Source organism: Neophocaena asiaeorientalis, unplaced genomic scaffold, assembly GCF_003031525.2.
Source record: "Neophocaena asiaeorientalis asiaeorientalis breed wild unplaced genomic scaffold, Neophocaena_asiaeorientalis_V1.1 scaffold54, whole genome shotgun sequence".
Lineage (NCBI taxonomy): Eukaryota > Metazoa > Chordata > Mammalia > Artiodactyla > Phocoenidae > Neophocaena > Neophocaena asiaeorientalis.
The window spans coordinates 569759-587185 of record NW_020174938.1 but is presented as its reverse complement, the minus strand read 5'-3'; the positions used below and the strand labels follow the sequence as shown (position 1 = coordinate 587185).

The following is a 17427-nucleotide window of genomic DNA, read 5'->3' as shown; positions in this document are numbered from 1 at the left end:
CACCCTAAATTTTATTTCATTCCTTTAATGGACATTTAACATACACTCTGTGGTACACAGTGGTATAATGAATCCCCGTCACCACCTAACTATAATAGTAATTGGCCAACCTTGTGCATTCTCGTACTTTCTCTGTTAATAATTAGAACTTAACTTAAGGAATTCTGTAATAGAAGTATGTGAAAATACTGTGGAAGAACAGGCAAGACTGACTAACTTGGCCTGAGGTGGAGATAGAGGCTTATCAGGAAAGACTTCACAGAGGAGGTACCATCAGCAGAAGCCTTAAGGGCAAGTAGAAAATGGAAGAAAGAAGATTGCTAGTGAAATTTATAGCATGCATAAAGGGCCTTTAAAAAGTATGATATATTCAAATAATGGGAAATAAATTATCATGGCTAGAATATACAGTTTATCAGAGAAGCGTGTCAGTAGGTGAGTCTAAAAAGATGGTTTGGTGTCAAGTCATAAAAGTATGTGTATACCATACCAAGAAGTCTCAAGCTCATCTTATAGGTACAAGAGAGTGTAATTAGGTTTGGAAAAATAACACTGACAATAATATCACCTGTGATTCTGGGGTAGAAGATAGAGAGGGAAGACAGTAAACTGTGCCAGTGGTCCAAATGATAGAAAAGCATTTAGTGATAACTGTAGTGGGGTTGGGCAGGGGGAGATAACTTTAAGAGATATTTCAGAGGAAGAATCAACATGATTTACTCCCTGGCTAGGGTGGAGAAGGGAGTCAGAGTCACAATGAGTAGATGAGATGGTGCTATTATTGGAGAAGTAATATAGCAGAAGACAGGTTTAGGGTAGGTGCAGAAGATGAGCTTGGTCTTTTAAGTTTGAAGTGCTGGTAGGACATTCAGGTAGATGTATCTGGTATGCCAAAAGGAAATATAGGACTGGATCAACATGATTTACTCCCTGGCTAGGGTGGAGAAGGGAGTAAGAGATATTTCAGAGGAAGAATCAACATGATTTACTCCCTGGCTAGGGTGGAGAAGGGAGTCAGAGTCACAATGAGTAGATGAGATGGTGCTATTATTGGAGAAGTAATATAGCAGAAGACAGGTTTAGGGTAGGTGCAGAAGATGAGCTTGGTCTTTTAAGTTTGAAGTGCTGGTAGGACATTCAGGTAGATGTATCTGGTATGCCAAAAGGAAATATAGGACTGGACCTTAGGGGAGCCTCAAACCAGAGAGTCCCATAACTTGTCTTTCCTGCCAGATGTCGTATATCACATCGTTCATATGTGTGTGTACATATACACACACACATATGTATATATATATACACATTTGATCCTCACTATTCATGGATTCCATATTTGCAAATTCACTTACTTGCTAAGATTTAAACTCCCAAATCAGTAATTGTGCTTTCACAATCATTTGCAGACATAGGCAGAGTGGCAAAAAAATTGAGATGCCTGATGTGTACATTCTCAGCTGAGGTTGAGCAAGGTGACATCTTGCCTTCTTATTTCAACTCATGTACTATAAAGAAGCATCTTTTTTGCCATCTCCTTAGTGCCATGTTTTTCACATTTTTATGCTTTTTTGGGGAGTGATGTCACTGTTTAACGTGGCCTCCAGATATTGTGCTGAAGTACTGTGTAGTGTGCTTAAGCACAAGAAGGTTGTGATGTGCCTAATGGCGAAAGGAAGTGTGTTAGAGAAGCTTTTGTTCAGTTATGAGCTGTGCTGTTGGCTGTGAGTTCGATTTTAATGAATCAACAGTATATATTAAATAAGGTATCTCTTAACAGAAGTACACATTAAAAAAAAACCTACATATTGATAGGTTGATAAAATGTTGTAAGCAGAGGCTTGCAGGAACCTAACCCTGTGTTTCCCATTTCCTAGAAGCAGTGGAAGCACAGTATTCACCAATTCAGTGTTCACAGAAACTTTATAGAACCTAACTACCACACATAGCAAGAACCGACTGTGTGTGTATAAAATCTACTCTTTTATGAATAATCCTTACACTTGTACAGTACAGACATTAGTCCCAATGTATGCTTGAGATTATGGTCCCAAGAAATATATATCTCTCTTTTCTTGTTGAAAAAATAAATCCATATCAGACAAAAACAGTTTGCTCTTGCAGATGGATGATTCCATATTCCCTAAGCCAATGGTCTTTTCACAAAACAGAATATTAAAGAAATATAGGTGACATTGACTGACAGCATCTTAAATGATCATTTACAGCACACTTGAGCATAACATGTTCATCACCATCATATTGGTAGGCTGCCAGTTTCTTTTATAGCTTGATGTTTTTCTCTTTAGCAGACTTGCAATATTTTCAGTGTCTATTCTCTTAGAAAAATTTATTTTACAGTGATGTTCATGTGTGAGGGGATTTCATGATCCAAGACTAGTGTTTCTGCATTCATATCTGTCAATTTGCTTAAATACAACAGCTCAAAAGGATTTTTTTTTAACCTGTTATTCATGAATGTTAGTTCATATCAGTAGGGGTGTTTTAAAATGGCAGGTATGATGTGAGAGTGAGAATCACCCATCTCTTCTGTCATAACATCAGTTTTATGTTGAAAATTAACATTCAGCTTGGTATCTCTCTTTTTACTGTCTGCAAACCTGAAAGCAGGGAATTGGCATTTACAATCAAGGACAAGAAGACATACAACTCCATGCAAATGATTTTTAAGCTCCGAAGTGCTTCTGTGCTTATTTACATATATCTGTTTTCTAATCACCTTTCCTCTTGATATAGAAGATGTGCCTAGGGTTGTTATTATCTTATACAGCTATATTGTCAAGTATATAAAATAACAATGATACAGTGATACAGACATCCACTTAGAGATGCTTCAGTTTGGGGTGGCTGATTTAATTGTTTTATTTATTCCTCTAACGTGATCCTCTTCTGACTATTGTGTGGTTTTCTAGTTAATATATTAGGGTGAGTCTTCTCTGTTTTTACTGCAAGCAGTAGATTTTGTGTCATGAAGTATAGTTCAGGGATAACAGCATTTTTTTCCTCTTCTTATTCATGGTAGATAACCTTAATCTTCACTCTTCATATGGGAATACCTCATACATCTGTTCTTCTGTACTATGACTAGTGTATTTAAGTTTCAGGATTGATATTCTTTAATTCTGCATTCAGAAAGCAAAATATTTACAGTTGAATTCCTCTGTGAATTGGCATTAAGCTTACTATATTTTCATTTTCCCCTGCTGATTTGGAGCAACCTAATGTTCTAATATTAAAGATTATTTAATGAGATTGACTAGCCCTTGAACTAAATGAAAGAGAGAGTCTGTGTTACCTTATTCCAATTTCAGTAAACTATTGTGACATATAGAGATATGTTATAATTTCAGGATTTTATGTAAAGTTCTTCAGTACATGCTAATTAAATGAGAGTATCTCCTCAAACTTATAAAAATGCAAGAGATTAGCTAAAAGATGAAAACATCTTTCTAAACTAATATCTCTTTAATTGAAGTAGAGGGTAGTGTCTGTAAATGGCAACTACATCATACAGTTTCAGAGAAAACTGTTTAAAAATCTTTGGTGATTTATTGGTTGTGTCTCTAAATTTTTTTATATGGATGGCTACATTCGTGAGTTTATATCTGCTGTTTACTATCCCTCCAGTCTTGTCTTACACGTCTCCTCTAAATGTGTCCATTTCCATCTCTGTTTTACTCACTCAAATACTTTAATTTCCTTTCTTCAACAATCTGAACTATTACTCCTCGTATCCCTAGATCAAGACTTTTTTCCAAAGAAACACTGAAATCCATCTCGTTGCCCTTCTCACTGGCTTGATATGTATAAATTATTTGCTGTTTGTTGTTAGTTTTCTTAGTTTCAGTTCCGTTTAACAAATATCTCCTGAGTGCCTGTTGTGATAATGCGTGAGCTTGGTGGGGGAGGGAAGTATACTCTGGAAGCTTCCCAGAGAAGATGATCTTGGACCTGAATCTTGAAGAACAAGTAAGAATTTCCTATTCATGGAAGAAGTGTAGGTTTATATCAACAAAGAGAACAGCGTGAAGCTTGACAAGTAGTTCAGTATGGCCGTAGTGTGATGAAGTGGGAGATAGGAAATGAAGCTGAAGAGAGAGGCATGAGCCAGGTCATTGAGGACTTTATATGTCATACTTGGGCATTTATTTTTTGGGTGAACTTGGACTTTATTCTGTGGATAATAGATAGCTATTGAAGGGTTTGACATACTCACGGTGTGGCAAGATTTTCATTTTAGAGTAATCATTTTGGCAGGAGTATGGTAAATGATTTTGAGGTAGGGTAAGAGTAGAGGTGGGTAGACCAGTTAGATTACTGATTTAGTCATATTGAGAGATAATGCCCTGGATTTGGATACTATTAATAGGGATGAATTGAGGACATAGACATGGAAAGTGTTTAGAGTAGAAATGAATCAGACATTTAAAGTGATTGGTGAAATGTGAGATTACCGTTGGACTTTGATTTGAGTGTCTCAGTGGCTGTTAATAACTATAGCAGGGAATTTAAAGAAGGAATAGATGTTAGGAAAAGTTTTTAATGTATTTTACTATGGTACTTTCAGTTGGAAACATACAGAAGACAACAAGATATAGGAGTCTGATGCTCAGGTGAAAGGTCAGGATTAGAGGTATTCATGTGAGGGTCCTCTCAGTCCTGGTGGGAGTACAGAGAATATGGGTAGAGTATGAAGTGGGCAGAAAGCTGAGCCCTGAGGGGAAATGAAAAAGGAACCCAAGAAGGAAACTGAGAAGGAAAAAAACTCTGTGTCTTTGCCTAGTTTCCCTTGAAAGGAGAACAACTTTATCCTTTTTGTATCCTCGGTAACACCTTGAATAATATAGTATAGATACTCAGTAAATGTTTGCTAGTTATTTTGTTTAGCTGGAAAGCATCTCATTTACTTTGAGATTTTATTTAATATTTTACCCAATTCCATGACTTGACAAGAAATATTTTAAAATTCATATCATTTCATGAGCACCTACTATGTACCTAGGCACTGTGTTAAATACTTTATGCATATTATCAGATTTTATCCTTAAAATAATCCTACAACGGTAGGTTTTATTATTTCCATTTTGTTTTGAAGAACCTGAGGATAAGAAAGATTAAATGACTTGATCAACTTTTTCACATGTCCAGATTTCATTTTCTTAACCATCAATGATGATCTATTATGTGTTTAGACCAAACAACCATTTGAAAGTCAATTCTGGTTCCATTGTGATAATTACTCTGACCCAAAGGCACTGACTTATACTAAATTTTGCACTGTCAGTCTTATTTGGATGGGCATGGTAGTTGGACACCTCTCTGTTCCTGAGTGCAGTAAGGCTTTACCTAATTCTTTTTAACTTTCTGGGGGACTATTTTTTCATTTTTCTGTTAGCAGTTTGCATTAGATGACTGCTAAATTGCTTATGGTTCTAAAATCCTATAAGTCCATTATTTTGAAAAACTCAAAAACAGAGGTTGCTTAGCATCTGCTAACAGGTTTTAGAGATCTATAGGATAATGCCTGTGTTTCATGACTCAGCTAAAATTATATGCAAAATTTGATGCACGTATGTGCATTTTTCTGGGCATCAATTCATAGTTTTCATCAGATTCTCATAATTGTGTATACCTCACCACTCACCCTTCGCTCAAAAGATTAAGTATAGCTCTAGAAGTATTTTTGCATACTGTAATAAACTGCAGTGCTTTGTGCCATCCTTTTCTGAGTAGTTTAAGTCATCTTTAACAAAGCATTGTTATTCATTGAAAGTAATTTTTGAGGTAAGGATAGTTTTTGACTATTTAGACCTGTAGTATTTTCTAAAGTAAAACACCTCTTGGTTATTTTATCTCTTAAAAACAAGTCCATTAAATAGAATGAGTATTGGCTTATGGTAAGTACTGTCTTATAGTAAATTTTATTTTATTTTTAACATCTTTATTGGAGTATGATTGCTTTACAATGGTGTGTTAGTTTCTGCTTTATAACAAAGTGAATCAGCTATATATATACATATATCCCCATATCTCTTCCGTCTTGCGTCTCCCTCCCTCCCACCCTCCCTATCCCACCCCTGTAGGTGGTCACAAAGCACAGAGCTGATCTCCCTGTGCTATGTGGCTGCTTCCCATAGTTATCTATTTTACATTTGGTAGTATATATATGTCCATGCCACTCTCTCACTTCGTTATGGTAAATTTTAAAATGCTCAGTTTTAAAGTGTGAGTCAAATGACCTTCACTAATAAACATTCCCCACTTTGCTCTTCCTGTAGGAAAAGAATATTTGAGGTCCATTCCTCAGGAAAGAAAAGGAAGCAATGACATAATGCCTAGAGTTGGTGCCAGTTAAACTGGGTTTGTACTTTTTCTTTTCTTAATGTAACACATTTATTCTAATCTTGAATCTCTTTTTTTTTTTCAATCTCCTGCCTTATTCCAACAGCAGAACTTATAATTTTGAACTTTGCCTTAGTATGGAAGAGACAAAGATGAATAAGATAGGCCCCTTTCTAGGTATTTGTGATGTCTGTTAATATGAATAACAGAATCATAAAAAGCTAGATAAAAGTCACATTTTCAGATAAGAAGCTTGAGAGGTCTGGTAAATTGCTCAAGGTAAAAAAGCTATTAGATAGTCAGTCAAGGATTCAAACTCAGATTTGTTGACTCCAAACCCCATTTACCTTCCATTTTGTCACACTGCTCCTCATTTTATTTAGGTTTAGTTGTACAATTGCTTATAACTGAAGTTGAGGACCAGGACCCCATATATTTAATTTAATAAATATTTATGATAAAGTAAAAGGAGAGGAAACAGTCTCTATTCTCCTAAAGCTTAGAAGATTAGAGAAGGAAACTAATATTTGTAGAGCACTTAGTATGTGCCAGACACTGTCGTAGGGTCTTAACATGAGCTAGATCACTTAATTCACAACAGCCAGGTGACATACTTGGTATTATCCCTGTTTTAAAGAAACAGGAAGAGACTGAAGCTCAGAGAAATAAGTTGCCTAAAATCACATAGCTAGTAAGTAACAAAAGCAGAATTAAAACTCTGTACTGTGAAAGGTTAGGTAGGATTTACATCATACCTATTGACTTAAAATTGAATATCACACAAACCAACTGAATAGCTGGACAGTTTGATCTAAGCTCCTTTTGCTATTAGTGACATTTGTAAACATTTTTAATTGGACTATTAATAGGTCATCTTCACCAGAGTAATATTCACATTTTCTTAATAAGCTTTTCATTGTAATCTGTTTGTAAAGATAATTGTTTAAGCTGTGATGAAGAGAGAGTTTGAATTCACAGAATAGTGAACAACATCACATGATAGAAAGGATGTTGAGGTAGGAGTCAGGTCTGAGTCCTTCCTTCTCCCAACTTTCCTACTGACTTATGTGATCTGCCAGTCTCTTAGCCTGCTTTTGGACTCATTTTGTGAGATGAGAAGGTTGAGTTAATTGTTCCCTAAGTCTCTTAGAACTATGATATTATCCCAAGAGTAAGTAGATTTTTTAATGTGATTCATACTTAAATATCAAAGACTTTTTAGAGATGAGAAGTCTTTAGAGATCACCTAACTGAATCCTTCTATATGATAGATGAAGAAACTGAGACCCTTACATTTGTATGACACTTTAAACATCCAAAGCTCTTTCACATACATTAATCTCATACAAGCTTCACCACAATCTTGTGGATTAAATATCATCATCATCATTGTGCAGATGAGCAATTGAATTGGTCTAGGGTCACATAGCTGAGCCTAAACTAAATGACTTGACTGTCAGCCTAAAGTTTGCCATGTTTCCTTGCTTTAATGGGATTAATTACATCTTTGTGATGAAGTCCTATTGTGGGAGAAAGTGAGAATTCAATGATTTATGAAACAAATCCAAGCAGGAAAAAGAAACATTCCCTAGTATAAAAGTAGTAATGACTACAGCAGTATAAATAGCAGAAACAAAGAGGGAAGGAGGGGGGCAAAAACTAGGATCTACAAGTTGATTTAATATTTGTTTTCATTTATTCCTGGATTAGGAGTAGGTATAATTGACTTTTAGTATTTTTGTGTTTATCAATAGTGTACTATTTGAATTGTTTTATCCTCAACAAAGTATTGATAATTCATAGAGAAACCATATTTCGTAATAAAGTACTTGTAAATTGTAGATGAGCTAAGGAGAACTTAAGACAGTTAATTCAAAAGGATATAAGACAAACGAACAAATTCGTGTAGGAAGCTAAATTTTACACGAAATTATTTAATTATTTCATTGCCTTTCGTGATGTGAACTGAATTTTCTTTCCTATTTCCACTCTGTAGCTGTGGAAACATTAACTGTCCCCATGCTGTGTCCTGCTGTGCAGAACAACAAATTGCTTTACCGTGGTAGCTTTCTGTAAATAATATGTATTTTTTTAATTGGAAAGAAAATTATCTTAAAACTAGAATATAGATGTTAGCAGTTATTCTTTTACAGTCTTGACCCCCAATTTTCCTTCCTTTAAAAGGAGGTGATTTTCTAGATTACATGATGTGATGGTGCTTTCTCTGTGGAAATGAAAATTCGGTCATTAATAAAATTTCTATTTTTATTCTATATTAAAGTTTTTTATAAACTATATTCTATAGAACTAATAAATGGAAGGAGGATCTTCCATATGTTTCTAATCAAATAAAACAATAAAGGATGGAATAGGTACACAACAAAATTGAAAGTAACAGTGTAAGATTTCTTAAGTGTAAGATTTCTTAACTTCTTAACAGTGTAAGATTTCTTAACTTCTCTTAAGTTAGAGAAGAAAAATGTTTTTCCTAAAGTCTTTCTTCCTTAAGAGAATTTTAAAGATTCTTTTCCCCTGTTGGCTGACGTTTCTTCGACATGCCCTTCCCTACAGAGCCCCGCCTCGCAACCAGCTCCCATTCTAATGTCATCAGATCCATGGTATCCAGGGAAATGGCATTTGAGGAAAACTTGAATAGACTGGTCTTTAGTTCTCAGTTTTGAATCTGGCCTCAAAACATGCGCAAGGGTTTTTTCAACCACTGCTTTTAAAGCTCTTTAAAGGAAAAAATGAAAAGGCCACTTCACAGTAGTTGATATTTAGGTCTTGTTTTGAGATAACTCAAGAGCTAGTCTCCTGGAAACTTTAAACACCTGACATAAACAGTTTTTTTTTTTACTGAATTGTACCTATTATAGTATGACTATCTTGCTTACCCAGACTACAGTGAGTTTTAAGGACTACAGTTAGCTTTTCATTGGCCAGCTGTGATTTAAGTGGTCATAATAAAGTTATGATATTGAGCTGAGGACTTTGATTTTTTTTTTTTTTTTTCTGTGATTTTTGGGTTTCCCTTGTTTGGCTTTAGGGTTAAAGAGCCAGGCTTCCAGGATGGTGCCTCATTCATTTTAAAAGATTCCCTCAGTATACCAGTAGTTCAGAAGACATGGGTTCAATACATTAAGCCTTTTAATTTTTTATAAAACTACTTCTATAAAGAAATTGTTGAAACACTTTTTTTTCAGTCTTGTTTACAAATTTGGTAGCACTAAATAAAATGTTCTGCCAGGAGATTGATTCAGTATTAATATATCAATAGATTTGCTTTTTTATATGGGGTTTAGTTTCTGTACCAGGGTACTTTCTAAGAATGAGATAAGTTCTTAATAGATGTATGGAAATTTGAGGAACTCTCAGATCCTTTTCAATGTCATCTTCAGTAAATCTAAGGATGGCAGTGAGGGAAACACAGAGATGTTGGTTTGTGTGTGTGGGTGTATGTATGTGTGTTTGCATGTGTGGTCTCAACACTGAGGAGGTGCGATAAACTTAGATTTGCAGCTTCCTTCTTAAAGGTTAACATGACAGTGGAGTTATAAGGAAATACTGATTAGTTTTCCTTTTCCAAATGTATTGCTATTTAACAGTTATATGTAGCTCAGGACTTATTTTATATCTTAGTATGTATTTTAAAGAATTAAATGAATTGATTCATATTTTTTAAAAAAGAAATGTAGGGCTTCTCTGGTGGCGCAGTGGTTGAGAGTCCACCTGCCGATACAGGGGACATGGGTTCGTGCCCCGGTCCGGGAGGATCCCACATGCCGCGGAGCGGCTGGGCCCGTGAGCCATGGTCACTGAGCCTGTGCGTCCAGATCCTGTGCTCTGCAACGGGAGAGGCCACAACAGTGAGGTTGGCCTACATTTGTATTATCAGTTCATCTGTAGTTGCCTGGTTATTTGGATTTATCAGAGAAAAATAGTATCAAGCAAGTATAGTTAATGGAATATTTGTTGGCATATATATATGCCACTTTTATTTTTCTTATTTCTCAAAGTGAGAAGATTGGATAATTTTTATAAGTATTCAGAAATTATTCTGTTGGATGTAATTGAGTGTTGTTGAAAATAGATACTTATTTTTTCTCTAGTCTTATTTCTTTTATGAAACCCCATCTCCAAAAAAAAAAAAATTAAACCAAAGGCCATTTGGGATTGCAGCCAGGGTTTTCTATGAACACTGAATTTGAAATTAAAATTGTATGAATTCCCTTGCTGGCTTTGCTCATTCTTATATAGGAACAGAACATTTCAATATAAGACTTGGTAGTCTGAGATGTTGCTAGTCTGCTGGTCTTCTACAGGAGATATGAAGGATTGTAAGAGATTTGGAGAACTGCAGATTTTCCATACAGGTTTAAAAAAAAAAGTAATTTATTCTATTGAGTGAAACCATTTAAAGTGGCTTACTGTCTCTTTTCCAGTAATGCTAATACCACATGTCTTATAAAATTAAAAATAGCAGATGTCATTTTTCTAGCATGAATACTGGTTCACAGACTTCTTAAAAGCAAAATATAGAGAAGGTCTGATGTGATAAAGAGAATAGAAATCTTGTATAGCCCATATAGTCTGAGTCATCTACTCAAAGCTAGTAACTAAGGTCAGACATTAAGAGCCCATAAAAAGATCACAGAAAACCAATAGCAGAGAATATTGAAAGCTAGACCACACTGTCTGAAGCAAGATTATAGAATCCGCTTGAGTGCATAGAAATATTTTGTGTTCCTTATTAATTATGAGATAATACAAATTTAACAGAAGCACACAATAGGAAGCTTTACAGATCATTTAATTATTTCCTTTCATTTTACAAAAAGAAACCAAGGGTTAAGGGGTAAATTACTTACTCAGCACCAACTAGGTAGTGACAGTAGTAGGAGTAGAATACAGCTCACCCTTGAATAACAGAGGGGTTGATCCAGGTGTCATTTATAGTCAGCCCTCTGTATCTCCATTTCGTCCACATCCACGGATTCAACCAACCATGGACCATGTAGTACTGAAAAATATTGAGTATTGAATTTAGTATTAAAAAATATCTGCATGTAAGTGGACCCATGCCGTTCAAACTAATGTTGTTCAAGGTTCAACTCTTATCTATCAAATAATTGAAGATGGGACTTAAAAGCTGTGATGGGAAATGATGGTTTTTATTATTGTTGTTTTAAATTTCTACATACAGTAAAATTTACTTTTTTATTAGTTCTGTGAGCTTTAACACATGTACAGATCCATGTAAACTACTGCTATAAACAGGATACAGGTAGATCCATCATCCCAGAAAACTTCAAACTGCCCCTTTTTGTTCAAAACCTCTACCTACATTTAAGCCCTAGCAACTACTGATCGCCTTAGTTTTGCCTATTCCAGAATGTTGTATAAGTGGAACTGTTCACTGTGAGCTCTTTTGTGTGTGGCTTCTTTCTCTCAGCTTAATATTTTTGAGATTCACCCACGTTGTGGGTGTAGTGGTTTATTCTTTTTATAATTTATGAGTAGTATTCCATTGTACAACTACATAACCATTTGTCTAGCCATTCACCTGTTAATGAACATTTGAGTTGTTTCCAGGTTTTAGCTATTATGAATAAAGCTGTTGTGATCATTTTTTTTAAAGAGAAAAGGAAAAAATTTTATTCATACATATTATAGGGACCCCAATAGTGAGCTCCTAAAGTATTCACAAAGGTGATTCACTTCATACTTTGAAATAATTATAGATTCACAGGAAGTTGCAAAGATAGTATCGTACAGAGATGTCCCTTGTACCATTCACCCAGTTTCTCCTATTAGTTGCATCTTATATAACTATAGAATAATAATACCAAAATCAAGAAATTGATATTGATATAAAGTGAATAATAGTTCTTTGGCATTTTATCACATGTGTACATTCATGTAACCAAGACTGCAATCTCACCAGAAAGATTTCCCTCCTTCTGTCCCTTTATAGTCACACACACACACACACACACACACACACACACACACACACACACCCTTCACCCCTGGAAACCAGTAATCTGTTATCTATCTCTATAATTTTGTCATTTCAAGAATGTCATAAAAATGGAATGATATAGTATATATATAAACTTTGAGATTGGCTATTTTCATTTAGCATAATGCCCTTGAGATCCACCCAAATTGTGGTGTGTTCATTCCTTTTTATGGCTGATTTAGTATATTTCATGGTATAGATGTACCACAATTTGTTTAACAGTTCACCTATTTTAGGACATTTTAGTTGTTTCCAATTTGGGTCTGTTGCTAATGAAGGTATTATTGATATGTTAAGAAATAATAAGTCTGCCATTTAATTTTTTGTTTTCTGTTTGTTTCCTCTTTTTCATTTCTCTTTTCCTTTTCCTGCTTTCCTGTGGGTTACTTAAATACTTTTTAGAATTCCATGTTGATTTACTATAGTGTTTTAAAATGTATTTCTTTGTATAACTTTTTCATCATTGCTTTAGATATTACATTGTATATTTATAGCAGATCAGTCTCCTGTACCACAGTACCACTGGCACTGCTACATTTTACTACTTCAAGCAAAGTGTAGAACCCTTACCTTCCTTTAGTTCCTTTATCCTCCCTCATTTAATTAATATTTTTATGTGTAGATGTATTATTTATAGGTATATATTATATGCATGCATACATGTATTTTATATGTACTTGTTTTAAATATTTCCTTTATATACATTGTGAACCATATCAGACAGTGTTATAATTTTTGCTTAAACAGTCAGGCATAATTTGGAAGACAAGAGGAGAAGAACTCTTACTGTATGTATCCATATTTTTACTCTTTTTGGCCTTCTTCCTGATGTTCCAAGATTCCATCTTTTTTCACTCCCTTTCTATTTAGAGAACTTCCTTTATCCATTCTTTTAGGGCAAGTCTACTAGCAAAAAATTCTCTTAGCTTTCCTTTATCTAAGAATATGTTGATTTTCTCTTCATTCCTTAAGGATATTTTTCTAGAGGAAAAATTCTGGCTTGACAGTTCTTTTTCTTTCAGCACCTGAAAGAGATTGTGCCAGTTCCTTCTGACCTCTATAGCTTTTTATGAGAAATCCACTGATAGTCAAATTGGTTTTCCCCTGTAGGTAAAGGATCATTTTTCTCTTGCTGCTTTTGAGATTTTTTCATTGTTTTTAGTTTTCAGAAATTTGACTATATGTGGTGTGGATTTCTATGGATTTATGTTGTTTGAGATTTGTTCAGCTTCTTGAATCTATAGGTTTATGTCTTTTGCCAAATTTGGGAAACTTTTTTCAACCATATTTTTTCCAATATTTTTTCAGCCCTACCCTTTTTCTCCTCTACTTCCAAGACTCTGATGACATTAATGTTGGATCTTTTGTTATAATTTCACAGCTCTCTGAAGCTCTGTTCATTTGTATTCAGTCTATGTCTTTTGTTATTTAGACTGGGTAACTTCTGTTGTTTTATCTTTTAGTTCACTGGTTCTTTCTTCTGTCCCCTCCATTCTCCTGTTTAGCCCATCCTTTGGCTTTTTAATTTCAGTTCTGTAATTTTATTCTTTGTATCTTCTATTTCTTTGCTAAGACCTTCTGTTTCTTAGACTTTCTATTTTTCATTTGTTTCCAGTGTGTTGTCTCCCTTAAAAATTCTCATTGAAACTTTTTATTGTGGCTGCTTTAAAATCCTTGTGAGATAATTCTTAAATCTTTGTCATCTTGGTATTGGCATCCATTGTTTGTCTTTTCTCATTTATGTTGACGTTTTCCTGATTTGGGGTATGATGAGTGGTTTTCAGTTAAAACCTGAACATTTTGGGTATTATGTCATGAGGCTTTATACTTTATATCAATTTAGCTGGCCTCTTTTGATACTCCCCTGCCAGGGTGAAAGGGTGCTGCCTCATTATTGCCACCTAGAAGTATAAGTTCAGAGTCCCACTTACCCTCCATTGACATCTGGGGAGGAGATGGCTGTACTTCTGGGCAGGGGTGGAAGTTCCAGCTCCCCACTCTAATGACACCAACCCTGCTGGGTAAATACCTAGGAGTGGAATTGTTGGGTTATATGGTAAGTTTTGTTCAACTTTCAAAGAAGGTGTCAAACTTTTTTAAAGTGGTGGTAAAATTTTACATACCTACCAGCAATTTGTGAACATTTTAGATGTTCTAAATTAATGTTATCCTATAGAACTTTCTGCAATAATGAAAATGTTCTATATCAGCACTGTCTAATACTGTAGCCACTAGCCACATGTGGCTGTTGAGCAGGTGAAATATGGCTAGTACATCTGAGGAAGTGAATTTTTAATTTTATTCAGTTTATCAGTTTAAATTTAAATGGCTACATGTGGCTAGTGGCTGCTGTATTAGAAGGTGAATCAATGCAGCTCTACAGCCTCACCAGTATTTAGGCACCACAGCTGTACGTCCTCACCAATATTTAGAATTGTCAGTCTTTTAAATTTAGCCATTTAATGAGTGTGAAATGGTATCTTGTGGTTTTAATCATTTAATGTAATTATTGGCCACTTAATTTTTATAATGATTTTTTTGAAATGCAATTATTTTTGTTTGTTGACTTTTTTAAAAAAGTATGTATTTATTTATTTTGACTGTGCTGAGTCTTAGTTGCGGCATGCAGGACCTTTAGTTGCAGCATGTGGGTTTCTTAGTTGTGGCATGTGGACTCTTAGTTGTGGCATGCATGCAGGATCTAGTTCCCTGACCAAGGATGGAACCCAGGCCCCCTGCATTGGGAGCGTGGAGTCTTACCCACTGGACCACCAGGAAAGTCCCTATAATGATGTTTTTAAAACAGCAGAAGTTTTTAATTTGATAAAGTATGGTTTATCAGGTGACTGTTTCTATATTTCTTTTTTTTTTTTTATGGTTCATGCTTTTGAATCTTTGTCTATCCTAAAGTCATAAAAACTTTTCCCTGTTTTCTTCTTGAAGCTTTATAGTTTTACATTCTACTCTTAGGTTTATGATGTATTTTCATGTAGTATTTTTACATATACAAAATCCTGTCATGTAAAAGCAAAATTCATTTTTATTCCATATGAATATCCAGTTGTTTCAGCAACACTTGCTGAAAATATTTTCTTTCTGCATTGAGTTACCATGGCACTTTTAAAAATTAATTGACCAAGTATTTTATAGTCTATTTTTGGATTCTCTGTTCAGTTCCAGTTTTCTATATGTTATGATTAGGCTATTACCAAACTATATGGATTGCTGTAAGTTAATGTTAACTCCAGAAATCAGGTATTGTAAGTATTCCTACTTTGTTCTTCATTTTCAAAATTATTTTAATTATTCTGTTCATTTGGATATTCATATACATTTTAGAATCAGCTTGTACATTTCTACAAAAAAAACTGGGATTTTGATTTAGATTGAATTGAATGTGTAGATGAATTTGCGAAGAATTGCCATATTAACAATTTTGAATCTTCCAATTGATGACTATGTTATATATTTTTATTTATTTCAGTTTTCTGTAATTTGTCTTAGCTTTGTTTTGTAGCTTTCGTTTTATAGGTCTTACACATATTTTGTTAGGGATAAACTCAGGTATTTAACTTTGTTTAATGCTATTATAATGGCATTTAAAAAAATTTTTAATTTCTAGTTGTTTGTTGATATAGAAATACAATGGATATATGTATATTGAACACAAGTTCTACAGTCTTGCTGAAATCACTATATAGTTTGTATATGCCTTAGGATTTCCTATGCCAATAATTTTGTCTCCTGTAAATAAAGACATTTTAACTTCTTCCTTTCCCATCTTTATGCTTTTCATTTCCTTTTTGTGCCTCCGTATAGCTATGATCTCCAGTATAATGTTGAACAGAACATTTATTATTTATTATTATGTCAGTATTTTACAGATGCCCTTTATCAAATGGTAGTTCTTTTCCATTCTGAGTTTTCTGAAGTTTCTATTATGAATATGTGTTGAAATTTATTAAATATTTTTTCTCTATTGAGAGGATTATGTTGTTTTTCTCTTCTATTCTGTTAATATAGTTAATAACATTGATTTTTTAAAATGTAAAATCAACCTTGTATTTCTTCTTATATATTGCTGAATTTGATTTTGCTATTTTGTTGAAGATTTTTGAAAGTATGTTTATGAGAGATATTGGTGTGTAGTTTTCTCATAATGTCTTTTTCTGGTTTTGGAATCAATCTAATGCTGGCCCTATAAAATCAGTTGAGAAATGTGTCCTCCTCTACTTTCTGGGAGAATTTATGTAGGATTTGTATTACTTCTGTCTTTATATGTTAGATAAGATTTACAATGAAGTATTGGGGACTGGAGTTTACATTGTGGGAATATTTTAAATTACAAATTCAATTTCTTTAATAGATACAGTGTTATTTGGGTTAGGTATTATTTCCTGAGTCATTATGGTAATGTGTCTTTTAAGGAATTTGTTCATTTCATCATAGTTGTCAAATTTATTGAGATAAAAGCATTCATAGGGACTTCCCTGGTGGCGCAGTGGTTAAGAATCAGCCTGCCAATGCAGGGGACACGGGTTCGAGCCCTGGTCCAGGAAGATCCCACATGCCACGGAGCAGCTAAGCCCGTGTACCACAACTACTGAGCCTGAGCTCTAGAGCTCGTGAGCCACAACTACTGAGTCCATGAACCACAACTACTGAAGTCCGCGTGCCTAGAGCCCGTGCTCCACAACAAGAGAAGCCACCACAATGAGAAGCCCGTGCACTGCAACAAAGAATAGCCCCCACTCGCCACAGCTAGAGAAAGCCTGTGCACAGCAACGAAGACCCAACACAGCCAAAAATAAATAAATAACTTAATTAAAAAAAAATCATTCATAAATGGTCTCTTGTTCTTTTAATATTTGTAGACTCTTTAGTAATGTTTCCCCTTTTGTTCCTAATATTGCTGATTTCTGTCTTTTCTCATTCAGTCTAGTTAGAGGTCTGTCAATTACACTATTTTTTTTTTTCAAAGAACCTGTTTTTGGTTTCATTGATATTTCTCTGTTTTTCAGTTATCTATTTCATTGGTTTCTATTCTT

At 34.5% G+C, this 17427-nt stretch overlaps 1 protein-coding gene across 1 annotated transcript in view; it reads left to right on the top strand.

Moving 5' to 3' along the window:
* Window positions 1-17427, top strand: part of PEAK1 (pseudopodium enriched atypical kinase 1) — a 290387-nt gene that overhangs the window by 123206 nt on the left and 149754 nt on the right. Inside the window, exon 4 of the mRNA XM_024761788.1 lies at window positions 6294-6375. The gene's annotated coding sequence lies outside the window, so the exon portion shown is untranslated. The remainder of the gene's footprint in view (window positions 1-6293; window positions 6376-17427) is intronic.